Below are 13,744 nucleotides of genomic sequence, written 5' to 3'. Positions count from 1 at the left end.
GATTGCTTTAGCCCAGAAGATGGAGTTTGCAGTGTGTGAGCCAAGACTGGACTGCACCACTGCACTCCAGCCTGAGTGACAGAGCAAGACCTCCAAAAAAGAAAAACAAACAAACAACAACAAAAACAGAAAAATGCTTTTTATTATAGAAATATTTGAACACACACACAAATGGAGAGAATGGTGTAGTGAACCCTAACCCACTTTCAGTGATTAAGAACATGTTTCAAATCTTGTTGTATTTATCTGTCCTTCCTCCCACTTTCTACTGAAGTATTTTAAAATAATTATATGTAAATGCCATTTCATCCATAAATGCTTGATTAAGAATCACTAACTGATAAGAAAAATTCCTCTATATATTGCCACCATAGACACAAATTGTTACTGGATTTACTAGTTGCTATATTAGAAAAAGCATCACAAAAGGCTAAGAATCCTGGAATCTTTTTCCAACTCTATCAACACTCAATGTGTAGCTCCTCAGGGCCTCAGTTTCTCATGCTATCAAATAAAAGATTTGAATACAATCTCTAAGATACCTTTAATCTCTGGTATTCTGGGTTAAATTAACAACAATAATTAAGCTTGAGAATTTTTATTTTGTATTTCTCTATTAGCTAGGCACAGACAAAAGATTGGAACTTCCCATCTTTAAACACTAATTTCATTAAGAACTCTAGTTAGAAGTAGAAACTTTAAAAATAGTAAAATAAGTTTCAAGCATGATTATTTCCATTTTCTGAGGAAACGTTTCCTGTAACTGCCTACACAGGAACAGCCAATAATTATTTTAAAACAATAATAATGTGGTTTCATCATTCTGACTGCCTTCCTACTTAAAGGGTTAGCACGAGCTTGACAGAGGTGCTCCTAAAGGCTGTGGCGCCCTCTTCTGACCCCTCACCCAACAGGGTAAGTCATGGCTTGTTTCTGAACTGTCTTCTGGTTTTAGCCTTTCTCATTGCCTTATCTGTCATAATTAAGTCATGAAGCATTATGCAAAAATTCAGATCTGACTGGTGGGAAACACAGGTCTCATGAAATACACACGGCTACAGATCCACGCTGAATGCTTTATATTTTCTTAAAGGTTTCCATTTTGAAATTTGCGAATTATTCCAAAGAAAACGAAGTATCATTGAAAGTTGAAATGCGATAAAAGTCTCACTCAAACAAGGAGCAAGCCTGTGTAAGAAAACCTTAAGAAAATAAGAAATAAGAAGTTTTCTGCTAAAATATCTAAATGAGCTGAAAATAAATAACTGCTATATAAAAATTCAAAATCCATGCCATTAACTGTGTGCCTTATAGCAGAGAAGCTAAACAGGTTGCCCTTCACAGCTTATACTCTGTATTTTATTTTCTTAGACCACTGATACTTTTTTTTCACCTAGAGACCTACCACATCAATATATAAGTAAATTTAGTGTTTTTTTGTTTTTATTTGGGCTGGGAAGAGGAGGAGGTGAAAACTACAGGGCAGGAGAAATGGGCTGGAGAACAAGTGACCTTTTTGGTTTCGATTTTTTTTTTTTTTTCTCAAACAGCAACTACTGCTTTGCTGATGGCAAGTTCACTCACTTGAAATATATACCTCGAGTTTATAACAGCATCCAGGACTGTTGTGTTGAATTCCAAAATGAGAAAATTGCATTTGCTTTTGTCACGTAATGCACACCAGCATCAAGAGTGAGTGGGTCTGGCCATACTTCTCAAGGGTACAGGCAGAGATGAATGTGTGTGGTTCCCACAGAGTACTCTGCACTTTAAAATTAGTCTATGATTTTCTGTTCAGAGATAGATGCTCTCTGAAAACTTCTAATGTTTTATCTCTCATTTTTCTCTATTACCAGCTCAGGCTGGTTTTCTTCCTATTCCTCAAAATGTTGCTCAAGCGGGCTTTCTACCAAAACGTCACCCTCTCTACTTGCAGCTCGCCCAAGCAATTACTACCCTCATTACTTCAGGCCCATCACAAATCTTACCTGCTTAAGAAAACCTTTTTGAAAATTTTATTTTACACAACCTTTCTCTCCTCTCGATTCCCATATCTAAAATTACACTCTTAAGAACTGCATTGTATTACCATGTTATGAAGGTAATTTTACAAACTGTAATTCTTGAAAAAATAATCTCAGTAGTCACTGTCTTTTCTTTGTTCTTACTGTTAGCATGCTTGTATTCTGATTTGTTCCCTCATTTGGGGCTTAAGCTTTAGATATACAGAAGCATATCTGACCTAGTTCAGTGTTTCTCATGGGACTAGGCTCACCCATCATTATCCCTGAAGTCCCAAGTTCTCTTGCTGTTGGATCTTCTAGGAGCAAAATCTAGTTGACTGGGAAATGAAACTTCTTAGTTAAACAAAACACTCAACCAGCCAAAGTAACTAGTCCCTGGCCACTCCTATTAGATAGATGCCATTTCCATGTCCATGTTTGCTGGCTGGTTTTAAAATTCAAAATAAAACAAATGGTACTTTTGACTGCATAATTGCTTTGTATAAAATATTTTCATAAAAGCAAATCTTAAAGTCACCACAAAATAATAGTGTTTATTTCCTGAAAGCTGTTTATACTTGCTAAAAGAGCCACCTCCTGGTTGGATTTTGCACTGGAGCCAATAGAATCATTCACCAAAAGCTTGGCAAAATTAATTTGAATTTCTTGGATACCTTTAAATAGACAGTGCCAAGAAGATAATTAAAAATTATTGTTAAGATATTAATTTACAATGAAATGCAGCATGAAACTGAGTAGTTCCCTGCTATGCATCTGCCATCTTTGTGTCAAACTGACCTTTAGTATGTATCCCAGCTACAATCTTGCCCTTGCTGTTAAAATAGTAGAAAAAGCTCTCAGATACTCTACCCTTTTATGCACATTGGAGACTATGACAGCAGGTAAAATATTTATTTTCATTTGAAAAGAGATAAATATGAACAGAATTTATTTAAAATTGATCACTGATTACTGTGAAGAAGCAAGTGTTTGTGTAACTGATATCATGTGTTTAAGCATGAAGAGTAGGTGACCTATTTGAGAGACATCCCTTCCTTTCTCTAGAATAGTTATTCTGTTAAGCTTACCAGTGGAGTAGTACTACTTCAGTGCCATGCACCTACCTCCTTCCTGCTCTGTGACATGCTTTTTGAGATATCCTGCTTTCCAGTCATCTAAGTTGATGGCTTATTCCTTTTTCTTAGATAATCTGCATCATTTTATTTATGTTTTCTTTAGCACCTTTCATTACTTCAGGCAAATGTAGGCCATCCTCCATCTTCTTTTCCAGGGTTTCTCAAGTGTAACATAAAAGAGAAACTGATAAGAAAGGAGGAAGTTAGAAAGTACCAACTTGCTAATTTGTAAGGACGTGACCTTTCCTTAGGCAAAAAAAGGTCTAAAGTATATTTACCATTTTTATTAGATTAAGTTGAGACCTACAAACCATTGGTCAAGAGGCTAGAACTGCTTTTATTCATTTGTGCAATCATGCATATATTTATTATTGAAAACATTTGTTGAGTGCTTACTATGAGCCAAGTAGTGCTCTGAGTAACCATACAGTAGTGAACAAACCATGACTCCTGCTCTAGTGGAGCTTATAGTATACTGTGGGAATACAGTAACTTCTTAATTCTAAAAATTAAAAATAAATATTTAAATTACATTGGTGGTAATTTATCTTTAAATAAAAACATGTTCTTGTGAGAAAGACTATTTTGGTGAGGCAGGGGCTTGTGGACTTGATAGTCAGGGAAGTCCTATCTGCAGAAATGACATTTAAAATCATATTTGAATAATTGTTAAGATCTAGGTAGATTATAGAGATGGGAATTGAGGGCAAGACCATCACAGAAGGGAAGAAAGTATCAAATGCCCTGAAATGAGAAGAAGCTTGGCTACAGTGAAATAGGGAGAAATAAGCACAATAAGAGGGAGGAAAGCTTTGCAGGAGTGGGAATAATTCATGCAAAGTCATGGAGTTTTGAAATATATTGCCTGTTCATTCATTCACAGAAAAACTCCTGAGAACCTACTAAGACACAGGCATTAGAGAGACAATTGCAAATAATTCATAATCTCAGTGCCTTTAAAGAGCTGAGTCTAGTGAGAAAGATAAGTAAAAATAAATGACTTCAATGTAGTATTACATAAATAAAATAGGATAATATCAAAAACAAGCTTTGATGATCAAATATGTGCTTGCAAATATGTCTATTGTAAGTGTGAAAGAGAATTTGGAAAAAAATGAATATTGTAGGTGGGAAGATCAGTTGTAAGTTTCTTGAAACAGTCAAGGTAAGAAATGAGGAGTTCCAGGATTCAGATAACTTCAGTTAAAAGGGTTTGAGGATTACTTTTGAGCCGGAATTGACAATAGTGGGTGATCAATTGAACTTTGGTAGCGAATGAGACCAGAAATAGAGAAGAAGTAAGATCAGGAATCTGAGGGAATAGGAAGTATCTCATGACTCCAATTTTTAACACGTAGGACAGACACAATGGATATGCTGTGAAATGAAGAATCAACTCGATGAAAAGTATACATTTAAAAAATCTTTGTTTAGGTCATATTATTTGTATGTTTTGCTTAGATGATGTTTGGGTGTTTAGAAATATCCAGATGGTTGGCTTAGTTTTTATTTGTGAATTGGAACTTCCATGTCATATAAAGAGTTACTCTTTTCTTCTTGCCCATGATTGCTATCTTCTGGAAGTGCTAATTATTTTGAATACTGACCAATAATTAATGGAAAGATAATTAGCAGTAAACAAATGTAATCATATTCTAGTTTCATTAGCTCCAAATTATCAAAAGCTATGTTTCTTTAAATGTTACCACTATTTTGCTAATGGAAAAAAACCTTATTCCCTTCATATTTTCAGCATCAACTATGACTTTTCAATCTGTGACCCAGCTCTCTAAGTCAATTTCCTGGACACAGACAGCCTAACATGCATTTCATATTGAACTTTTTTTTTTTTACCTATTAGCAGTTATAATAAATTATTTGATGCAAAATTGTTTTTAAATTATATCAGAATTTTTACTTTCAAAGCTCTAACACTTCCCCATTACAACAATTATTTAAATATTATTATATTTATGTAATAGAAGGATGGGTGAGGAAACTTAGAACTATGAAACAGCATATACAGATTTTCAAGAGAAAACTAAATACAAGTCTACTAGAAACAGTACAACTTTAGAAATGATAAATCTATTAACTTGAGTCCATTCCCTGGAAAAGGCATTAGGTAATTTAAATTAAAATACAACAGACCTATTCATCAATTAGGAAATGTGCATGAAGTTATTAGAAAAGGGAAGCATACGATCAGTTTTTCTCCATTTTAGCAAATTTATGTCTCTAAAGAAACTATATATTACTTTTATTACACACCTTCAATTAGTTTTTTAAAATTTTAGGATTTTATTCTACAAATAATAACTTTTCACTACCTAAAGCCCAAGACTTTATGAGATACCGATCACGTCATGCAAATTATGATTAAGTAATGAGATACATAGATTTTTAAAAGTGTCAGTATGTGCTAAATTAATCATGTTTTTAGTAGATCTTTGAACCAGTTTTACAAAATTTATTTAGGTACATGTTGACAAAACATAGTTAACATTTTAGGACTACTCAAACATTTTTACTCAAAATTCAATGAATTTTTAAAAAATGTACTGATGTGTTGTGGCATACCTCAGAAAGAGGAGGAAAATAAAGCATGCCGTATATAAGGAATAACTGTGCAAACATGCATAAACAGTGATGTTACACTCGTGCACACACACACACAAACACACACACACATGCACCAACACATTTGGAATACATCCAAAAGAAAAAAATAATTGTTTTTAAGCAGTTTGTAAATGTAGAGAGTCCAGAGTAGTTGAGACTTTCAGAATTTGCTCCAGATCTATTCCTCAATCAGCAGAACTATGAAAAAAGATAAGAAAAAAGAAGTATAAGATCAGTTTTTCTCCATGTTAGTAAACTTAAGTCTCTAAAGAACTCTATATTGCTTTTATTATATTGCTTCATTTTAAGATTTTTGTTCTACAAATAATGTCCATTTTTTGATGAAAAATTAGGTAATGTAGATAGGCCAAAACAGAAAAAAATCCATAATATCCCCTACAAGATAAAACATCTCTTACTATTTTGGTATTTTATTTTCTAGACTTGGTGAACATTTGTGTATTTGTGTGCATAAAACAAAAATTAAATAATGTGTCATAATTGCATGATTTTGTTTCCCCACTCAGCAACATATTATGAACATATTTGTAAATCAATAAAGATATTCACTCAGTTAATGTTAACAATACAAATAAAATATACATAATAGAAATTAAATCTAGAAGAGGCATATTTTATAAATTTGACCCTTTTTCAGTAAAAATAAAAATGATATTCACTGATGTAAGCTGGTTTGATTAAGTGAGCAGAAAAATCATAAAAGCACAGCCAAGATAATGAAATGGGTGGTGAAAGGGTCATATATGAACACAAAACTTATCAACACTGTGTGTGTGGTGGTAAAGGATAGAAATTGAAGTGGGACATAAGACATAATTTGTGCTGGGAAAAACTGTTGCTGATTACTAATTTAGTACACCACTGGCAGACAGGATAATAATGCGTAGAAGGACAAGGAACAGGAATTACCCTGATGACAATCAGTGTAGCAAAAAGCCTGGCAGTGTACCTAAAAAGAAAACCACAGGTGTTGACGTGAAGTACTAGTCTAAATTTGCTAGATGTGCATACTACAGAAACCATTTGTGAAAAATTTATTATGGTTAAACATTGATTTGGATGTGAGTGGTTTTGGAATGACATGAAATTCTTTTTGCTTAATTTTTTGTATACTCTATTTTATGAGGACATGACAGTACATTTGGAAACCTATACTATACCATATGATTTTGGTAGATTTAAAGGTAAATGGCCAGTACCTATATCTTGATACTTCCCTTTCTAGCCTGCACTTTAATCAAACAACAAATCCTGCTGGTTTTCCATTTCCATTTCTACTGTTTTAGTTCAGGAACTTACTATTTCTCATCTAATAGTTGCAGCAGTTTTCTAGATGGAAATCTCTACTACAAATGCTGTCCTTCATATGACTTTCATAGGCATGTATAAGTTTTGTTTACCTACTAGTGTATTAACCATTTATATACGGAATATGTTGCACAGACTTCATCAGCAGAATGTTTGCTTTCCATTTTGATAGTGCATTTTAATATACAGTAATTTAAAATTAGGTTGTAATCAAACCTAACAATATTCAGCTTTGTATTTTGCCCTTTCTTTCCCCACTCGGCTCATACTTTGAAGCTAGAAAGGACTTCTCCATGCCAAGGTCAGAAAATTATTAACTCATAATTTCTTCCACTACTCTATGGTGTAACTTTTAAGAATTCAATGTTTTGGTTTACATAGAATTTTATTCTTTCTTTCTTTGTTAAATTAATGATGAAGATGAACCACATGTATAGCAATATTTTGATCAAGGAAAGATTATATAGCAGGAAAGTCAATAAGTAGTGGCCAAGTTATTACACTGTTAGTCTTAAACATTTTTCTTTCGGTGAAACATATCACATGGAAGATCAGAGCAGAACTGAAGGAGATAGAGACATGAAAAACCTTTCAAAAAATCAATGAATCCAGCAGCTGGTTTTTTGAAAAGATCAACAAAATAGATAGATTGCTAGCCAGACAAAGAAGAAAACAGAGAAGAATCAAATAGATGCAATTAAAAAATGATAAATGGGATATCACCACTGATCCCACAGAAATACAAACTACAATCAGAGAATACTATAAGCACCTCTATGCAAATAAACCAGAAAATCAAGAAGAAATGGATAAATTCCTGGAAGCATACACCCTCCCAATTCTAAACAAGAAAGTCAAATCTCTGAATAGACCAATAATAGGTAACAAGTTCTAAAATTGAGGAAGTAGTTAATAGTCAACAACCAAAAAAATCCAGGAACAGATGGATTTACAGCTGAATTCTACCAGAGGTACAGAGAGGAGCTGGTACCATTTCTTCTAAAGCTACTCCAAACAATAGAGAAAGAAAGAATCCTCCCTAACTCATTTTATGAAGCCAGCATCATCCTGATACCAAAACCTGGCAGAGACACACACACAAAAAGAAAATTTCAGGCCAATATCCCTGATGAACCCCGATGCAAAAATCCTCAATAAAATACTGGCAAACCAAATCCAGTAGCACATCAAAAAGTTTATCCAACACAATCAAGTTGGCTTCATCCCTGGGATGCAAGGCTGGTTCAACGTATGCAAATCAGTAAATGTAAACCATCAAATGAACAGAACCAATGACAAAAACCACATGATTATCTCAATAGATGCAGAAAAAGCCTTTGACAAAATTCAAAAGCCCATCATGCTAGAAACTTTCAATAAATTAGGTATCAGTGGAATGTATCTCAAAATAATAAGAGTTATTTATGACAAACCCACAGCCAATATCATACTAAATGGGCGAAAACTGGAAGCATTCCCTTTGAAAAGCAGCACAAGGCGAGAATGCCCTCTCTCACCACTCCTATGCAACATAGTATTGTAAGTTCTGTCCAGGGCAATCAGGCAAGATAAATAAATAAAGGGTAATCAAATAGGAAAAGAGGAAGTCAAATTATCCCTGTTTGCAGATGGCCTGATTGCATATTTAGAAAATCCCATCATCTTAGCCCAAAATCTCCTTAAGCTGATAAGCAACTCCAGCAAAGTCTCAGGATACAAAATCAATGTGTAAAACTCACATGCATTCTTATACTCCAATAATAGACAAACAGAGAGTCAAATCATGAGTGAACTCCTATTCACAATTGCTACTAAGAGAATAAAACACTTAGTAATACAACTTACAAGGGATTTGAAGGACCTCTTCAAAAGAACTACAAACCATTGCTCAAGGAAATAGGAGAGGACACAAACAAATGGAAAAACATTCGATGCTCATGGAAAGGAAGAATCAATATCATGAAAATGGCCATATTTCCCAAAGTAATTTATAGATTTAATGCTAACCCCATCAAGCTACCACTGACCTTCTTCACAGAATTGGAAAAAACCTACTTTAAATTTCATATGGAACTAAAAAATAGCCCATATAGCCAAGACAATTTTAAGCAAAAATAACAAAGCTTGAGACATCACACCACCTGACTTCAAACTATACTACAGGCCTACAGTAATTAAAATAGCATGGTACTAGTACCAAAACAGATATATAGACCAATGAAACAGAGCAGAGGCCTCAGAAATAACACCACACATCTACAACCATCTGATCTTTGACAAACCTGATACAAATAAGCAACGGGGAAAGGATTCCCAATTTAATAAATGACCCTGGGAAAACTGGCAAGCCATATGCAGAAAACTGAGACTGGACCCCTTCCTTACACCTTATACAAAAATTAACTTGAGATACATTAAAGACTTAAATGTAAGACCTAAAACCATAAAAACCCTAGAAGAAAACCTAGGCAATACCATTCAGGACACAGGCATGGGCAAAGACTTCCTGTCTAAAACACCAAAAGCAATGGCAATAGAAGCCAAAATTGACAAATGGGATATAATTAAACTAAAGAGGTTCTGCACAGCAAAAGAAACTATCATCAGAGGGAACAGGCAACCTACAGAATGTGAGAAAAGTTTTGCAATCTATCCATCTGACAAAGGGCTAATATCCAGAATCTACAAATAACTTAAACAAATTTACAAGAAAAACAAACAAACAGACTCATCATAAAGTGGGCAGAGAATGTGAACAGACACTTCTTAAAAGGAGACATTTATACGGCCAACAGACATATGAAAAAAGGCTTATCATCACTGGTCATTAGAGAAATGCAAATCAAAAATCACAGTGAGATACTGTCTCACTCCAGTTACAATTGTGATCCCTAAAAGGTCAGGAAACAACAGATGCTGGAGAGGATGTGGAGAAATAGGAATATTATTACACTGTTGGTGGGAGTGTAAATTAGTTCAACCATTGTGGAAGACAGTGTGGTGATTCCTCAACGTTCTAGAACTAGAAATACCATTTGACCCAGCAATCCTATTACAGAGTATATATCCAAAGATATATAAATCATTCTACCATAAAGCCACATGCACACATATGTTTATTGCAGCACTATTCACAATAGGAAATACTTGGAACCAACCCAAATGCCCATCAATGATAGACTGGATAAAGAAAATCTGGCACATATACACCATGCAGTACTCTGCAGCCATAAATAAGGATGAGTCGTGTCTTTTGCAGTGACATAGATTAAGCTGGAAACCATCATTCTCAGCAAACTAACACAAGAACAGAAAACCAAACACCACATGTTCTCACTCATAAGTTGGAGTTGAACAATGAGAACATATGGGCGCAGGGAGGGGAACATCACACACTGGGGCATGTTGGTGGGTGGGGAGCTAGAGGAGGGAGAGCGTTAGGAGAAATACCTAATGTAAGTGATGGGTTGATAGGTGCGGCATACCACTATGGCATGTATATAACTGTATAACAAAACTGCACATTCTGCACATGTACCCCAGTACTTAAGGTATTTAAAAAATAAAAAATATATAAAATATAAAAAAGAATTGTGTCCCAATAAAACCATATCACATGTAAAAGCATCTAAATAAGAAATGTGTATTTTTAATATTTTGTGCCCTTCTAGTTTTTTAGTAATTTAAATGAATGAGGTATTCCATAGTTCATTTTATAGCTTTGTAGAGGTTGACACTGACAGACACAGTAGATTCAATATAATTGTGTAAAATAGTAATGCATAAATTGTTTTAACAATAATATACATATATCATAGTAAAATAAGGCATTCAGCACTTGAGAATATAATGTTTAAATAACATATCTCTGGAACCAGAACTTTATGAGTTGTTGATGGTCAATGTATTATTCTATTCTCACACTGCTAATGAAGACATACCTGAGACTGGATAATTTATAAAGGAAAGAGGGTTAACTGACTCACAGTTTTACATGACTGCAAAGGCCTCACAATCATCATAGAAGGTGAAGAAGAAGCAAAGTACATCTTACATGGCGTCAAGCAAGACAGCATGTGTAGAGGAATTCCGCATTATAAAACCGTCAGTTGTCATGAGACTTAGTCACTATCACAAGAATAGTTCAGGAAAGATTCACCTACATGATTCAATTACCTCCCACCGGGTCCCTCCCACAAAAAGTGGCTATTGCGGGAGCTACATTTCAAGATGAGATTTGGGTGGTGACACAGGTAAACCATATCATTCCATCCCTGGCTCCTCCAAAATTTCATGTTCTCACATTTCAAAACCAATCATGCCCTCCCAACAGTTCTCCAAAATCTTAACTCATTTCAGCATTAGCTCAAAAGTCCACAGTCCAAAGTCTCATGTGAGACAAGGCAAGTCTCTTCCACCTATGCGCCTGTAAAATCAAAACCAAGTTAGTTACTTCCTAGACATGATGGAGGTACAGGCATTGGGTAAATACATCTATTCCAAACAGGAGAAATTGGTCAAAACAAAGGGGCTACAGGCCCCATGAAAGCCTGAAATTCAGCTGGGCATTCAAATCTTTAAGCTCCAAATTGAGCTTAAAGCTTTGACTCTGTGTCTCATATTCAGGTCTTGCTGATGTGAGAGGTGAGTTCCCATGGCCTTGGCAGCTCCACTCCTGTGGGTACAGCCCCCTCCTGGCTGCTTTCACAGGCTGGCATTGAGTGTGTCTGCAGCTTTTTCAGGTGCATAGTGCAAGCTGTCTGTGGATCTAAAATTCTGGGGTTTGGAGGATGATTTCCCTCTTTTCACAGCTCCACCAGGCAGTGCCTCAGTGGGGACTCTGTGTGGGGGCTCCTACCCCACATTTCCCTTCTGCTCTGCACTAGTAGAAGCTCTCCTGAGGACTCTGCCCCATAGCACACCTCTCTCTGGATATCCACGTATTTCCATACATCCTCTGAGATCTAGATGGAGGTTCCCAAACCTCAGTTCTTAACTTTTCTGCACCTGCAGGCCCAACACTATGTGTAAGCCACCGAGGCTTGGGACTTGTTTCCTCTGGTGCAATGACCTGAGCTGAATGTTGGCCCCTTTTAGCCATGGCTGAGACACAGGACAACAAGTCCCAAAACTGCACAAAGCAGCAAAGCCCTGGGTCCAGCCCACAGAACCATTTTTTTCTCCTATGCCTGTAGAGTTATGATGGGAGAGGCTGCTGTGAAGACCTCTGACATACCCAGTAAACATTTTTTCCAATATTTTGATGATTAATTTGTGGTTCCTCATTAATTATGCAAATTTCTGCAGCTGGCTTGAATTTCTCATCAGAAAATTCGTTTTTTCTTTTCTATCACACCATCAAGCTGCAAATTTTCCAAACTTTTATCCTTTTGCTTCCCTTTTAAAAATAAGTTCTAATTCCAACCCATATCTTTGTGGAGACATACAACTGAATGCTTTAACAGCACCCAAATCACTCCTTGAATGCTTTGCTGGTTAGAAATCTCTTCCACTAGGTGCCCTAAATAACTCCAGTTGGAAGTTCCACAGATCTCTAGGGCAAGGTCAAAATGCCACCAATCTCTTTGCTAAATCATAACAAGAGTCACTTTCACTCCTATTCCCAAAAAGTTCCTCATCTCCATCTGAGACCACCTCAGTCTGGACTCCATTGTCTATATCACTATCAGCGTTTTGGTCAAAGGCATTCAACAAGTCTCCAGGAAGTTCTAAACTTTCCCATATCTTCCTGTCTTCTGAGCCCTCTAAACTGTTGTAACCGCTTCCTGTTATGAAGTTCCAAAGTCACTTCCACATTTTCAGGTGTCTTTACAGCAGTGCCTCACTAACCAGTACCAATTTACTGTATTAGTCTGTGCTCACACTGCTAATAAAGACATACCAAGACTGAGTAATTTATAAAGAAAATAGGATTAATTCACTCACAGTTCCACAAGGTTGGAGAGGCCTCACAATCATGGTGGATGATGAAGCAGGAGCAAAGTCACATCTTACACTGTGGCAGGCGTGAGAGTGTGTGCAAGAAAACTCCCCTTTACAAAACCATCAGAGCTCATGAGATTTATTCACTCTCGCAAGAACAGCATGGGAAAGACTCGCTCCCATGATGCAATTACCTCCTACCAGGGTCCCTCCAACAACACGTGGGAATTATGGGAGCTACAATTCAAGATGAGATTTGGGTGGGGACACAGCCAAAACATATCAGTCAGTGGCCATGTTTAATTTAACTTTATATTCCCAGCCCTATGGCACATAACCCTTCAGCTGCTGATTTTAGTAATTAAATGAAATTTATTCTGAACACACTGCACACCTACTGACTTGGAAATTAATCAGGCTAATGTTACCAATAAGCTGGCTATAATTCAGTGTGTAAAAGGAGTACACTAAGTTAGAAGGTCTACAAACAGATAATCTTTGATTTTTTAAAATAAATTCCATATACTTATATATGATAGATTCTTCATCAATGTGTACTGTTAGTGAGACAGCCACATAAGGTTATGCCACAGTTTTCAATGAGACTGGACAAAGTGACTTTAAAAATTTATCAACAATTAGAAATCCAATTCAGAAACAGAACAAATAAATAGAATGAAAAAATAAACTTGAAGAATGAGTTCATGCTTT

Source organism: Rhinopithecus roxellana, chromosome 7 (assembly GCF_007565055.1).
Source record: "Rhinopithecus roxellana isolate Shanxi Qingling chromosome 7, ASM756505v1, whole genome shotgun sequence".
NCBI lineage: Eukaryota > Metazoa > Chordata > Mammalia > Primates > Cercopithecidae > Rhinopithecus > Rhinopithecus roxellana.
The sequence above is the reverse complement of the archived record's forward strand: the minus strand, read 5'-3'. Positions refer to the sequence as shown.